This window comes from Lipotes vexillifer, unplaced genomic scaffold (genome assembly GCF_000442215.2).
Source record: "Lipotes vexillifer unplaced genomic scaffold, Lipotes_vexillifer_v1.1 scaffold645, whole genome shotgun sequence".
Taxonomy (NCBI): domain Eukaryota; kingdom Metazoa; phylum Chordata; class Mammalia; order Artiodactyla; family Lipotidae; genus Lipotes; species Lipotes vexillifer.
The window spans coordinates 692355-695759 of NW_006777439.1; positions in this window are offsets into that span (position 1 = coordinate 692355).

Consider the following 3405-nt stretch of genomic DNA (forward strand, 5'->3'; position numbering starts at 1 on the left):
AAAAAAAAAAAAAAAAAAAAAACTGCCAAAGAGAAAACTTGTCAGGGCTCTCAGAATATCATAAAGCAGACAATACAAGAAATTTCAAAATGTTGTTGGGGTTTTTAATCAACTCTCTCCTCCCCCCTCCCTTGTCCTTTAGGACAATGGTGTTAGTGGTCCCCTAACCATTAATGCATAATTCTAACAAAGACTTGCACACCCCTTTGGCTAAAAAGTAGCCAAATATCAAAGAGCTACTAATCTTGGGGTCAGCCCTTTTTCTAAAACGAGTAAGGCCTTCTGAATCCTTTTGGGTAAAAATCTGGCAAAGATCACAGAGAATTTAGTAAAGGTTTCTGATACATCAGTGGAATATCCTATGAGGATTCCACCCATGAGACTAATCCAAGCATGCTCCAGTTTAGTCCAAAAGCCTATAAAGTCATAAATGCATGAGCAGGTTTCTTTAGTGAAAGGCTGTGACCTGCGGGGTAAATTCGCCAAGTGCAGCAATCAGCTGTGATCCTGTCTACAATCTCATCTTCATCATGCTCTTAAGTACTATGTAATTTGGTCTTGGGACCACTTAGCTAATTACAGATTAGAAGGATGGAGCTTGAATGTTACTGAACAACTGACAGAATTATTTAGTATTCTGCAGTTCAGTGAAGAGAGTATAGATGTGCTTGAATATTTATGGAGTTTTACCTTCTCTTTTTGTTATAGAGGTCTGACAACAAATTAAAACGCGTGTCAGCGCCATAATGATCCAGATAGACTTTTAAGGATTGGCTAGCCAAGACTGAATTTTATTCAAGCACTATTTCATTCGTCATATTGATGTAACCGAGCAAGGGCTCGTGTGCCCACAGTGCAGAAAGCCAAACTCTGACAGCGGGTGTTTATGGCAAAGTAAGGGTTTATGTCAGGGCTCCAAGCAACGGAGTGGGTGACAAGCCTCAGATCCACTCCCACTTGGTCTTCAAGCTAGAGGTTTTCTTAAAGGGGAAGAACAAAGAAGCTGGGGTTAATCATCGTCTTGTGACATCTCTTACTCACAGTTTCGGGAGTCAGGATGCCTACGTTTTATGTCTCTGGTCTGGTGGTCCATGACGGGGGCAGTAGGGACGGGGTGTGTCTGTTAGCTCATCTTGCCCTGGAGAAACAACCTGAGTGTGTACGTCAATGATGTTACTGACAACAGCAATTTTAGTCCTCTGACTCTGGTGGATTAGTGTGCAGTTAGCAGAGGATTGAGGTCAGAGGGCACAAGAAAGGGAATAAAGTTTTGGATAGAGGTTAATCATAAACTCAGCAGGGGAACTTGGTTTTGGGGAGACTCGGTTTCACTAATTTTAAGTATTTTAGCCTATTGTATGGCTGTGATTGGTACTATTTAAACTGCCAACGTCTGTGCGTCCCTTCTGTGCGCCCTGACAATGTATCAGTGGCACTAGCTTGGCTTTGTCACAGCTCTGGGCACAGTGGCAGTCCCTGGGGGTGTCTGGAGCTCCTAGATAGACACGGTGCATCTGCCTGGAGCTTCAGTTTTACATGAAGCCTCGCAGAAAACAAAAGTAATCAATTTAACCATTTATTTAATGTGTTGCCAATTCTTTATTTAATTTGCTGTGAAGCAAGCAGAATTATGCATTAACTATGCTATGATTAAAAACTAAACTAAATATTGGCTAATACTTGCAGTGAGAGAATGACAACTTGTAAACCAAGAATTGTGTCTATTTAGCTGGCAGAGTTCCAGCCAGAAAAGAACTGGTGACATGGAGGAAAAAAAACTATGATGACAGTTGTCCTAGGAGAGTGACGGGCTACAGTCCCACCTGGCCCAAAGGTGAGGCAGCCCAAAGCCTGCTGCTCTCATCTCCCATCAAAGTCCTCTGTCATTGGACAGGAACTCTAAGTACTACTGTTTCCAACCCAAGGAAACAGGACCCGTCCTGTTATGTGAAGTCCTGAAAAACCTGGACCAGCTGAGCGTGGGCAGAGCCATTAGAGAAGTTCCCTCCCACCTCATCCTGGCCTGCACTGGGCACAAGGACATCCTCCAAGAATTGTCCCCATTACTCTCCCAGACTGGCTATGGCACCTCCCAACTCCTGTGCCTGAGGTGCCATGGATGGCACCTTGAATGGGGACCACCCTGTAGCACACCCTCCTTGTACCCCTGCCCTCACCAGTCTACCCCACTATGGGCAACACAGCCCTGCTCACATCCAGTCCTTGTCCCTGGTCCAGGCTTTGAGTTCCTGTCTTTGTGTGGTCCATTCCCAGGAATAAGGACTGAATCATTTAAAGCCTGATTTTTCTGTGAAAATAAATATGACCGCAAAATTCATATGACCGTGAAGACCTCAGAGAAGATGGGTGCTGTTTGTGGCCCCTTTGAGCGGTCCCTGGGGGTGCATTCATCCTCCTCTGCTGTTAGAGTGCCACCAGTGTGCACATTTGAGAAGCACGACTCCAGGGGACATCACAGCAAGGTAAAGGATGCATCTGTGATGTCCTACCCTCCCCCCCAAATTGGGGACAGTGCTCTCCAGAGGGTGCGTGTCCTGCTGGAATCAGTGAAAATTCCATACAGTTCCAGATATCCGGCCTCCTAACTGAACACCTGCAATGCCTTTGTCCCCTCCTGCCAACCTGTGCAAAATGTCAGGGAAATAAACCAGTTTTCCTCCTTCGTGGGCTCACAAGTTGTGCCAATTTTGTGCAGACTGGTCCTTTTCTCTCGCTTTCTGTAAATTTGTTTTCAGAAGTATTTGAAGTTGTTTTGGTGAAATTCAGCTCTACGTTGCTTGTTTTTTGTTTCAAGAAAGACAAAGGCAGCTTTGGTTGGTGCTGGGGAAGCTGAGCTCAGAGAGCTCAGGTAGGATCAGGGGCTGTTGTGGCTTCCTTGTGATGATTTGTGCAACAGAGCACGTGGCCTGGGCTCCATCCTCTTCCCTGCCCTTTAGAAACTTGGGGAGCCCAGGCAGGAATGAGAAGCCTTTCTGAGCATGTGACTGTCTCTGGATGGAGAGGTCCTGGGATGACGTTTTCCTGGACAAATGACTGCCGTCCCTTATCTGGCCTTTCCTCCTTTCTCCTGCCCTGAGGGCTTTCAGGATGCATTTTGGGTGGGAAGTGTACCATGGGGGTCACTCAGTGGAGGTCTGATTGTGAGAGTCTTTGGTTCCAGCCAGGCTGGTTCCAGGCCCAATTCAGTTAATTCTGGATTAAGATTGAGGGTCTGACCCTTCTCAGAGAGCCCTTCCCTCACAACCTCTTAAAACATAATTTCCCAGAGACTGATCTTTGGTTTGTGTTTCCTAGAGAATAACTGGCAAATTTGGAGGATTGTACTTCCGTATTCATTTCTACTCTGGTGGCTAATTAGCATGTTGGTTAAGAAGGATCTTGTGC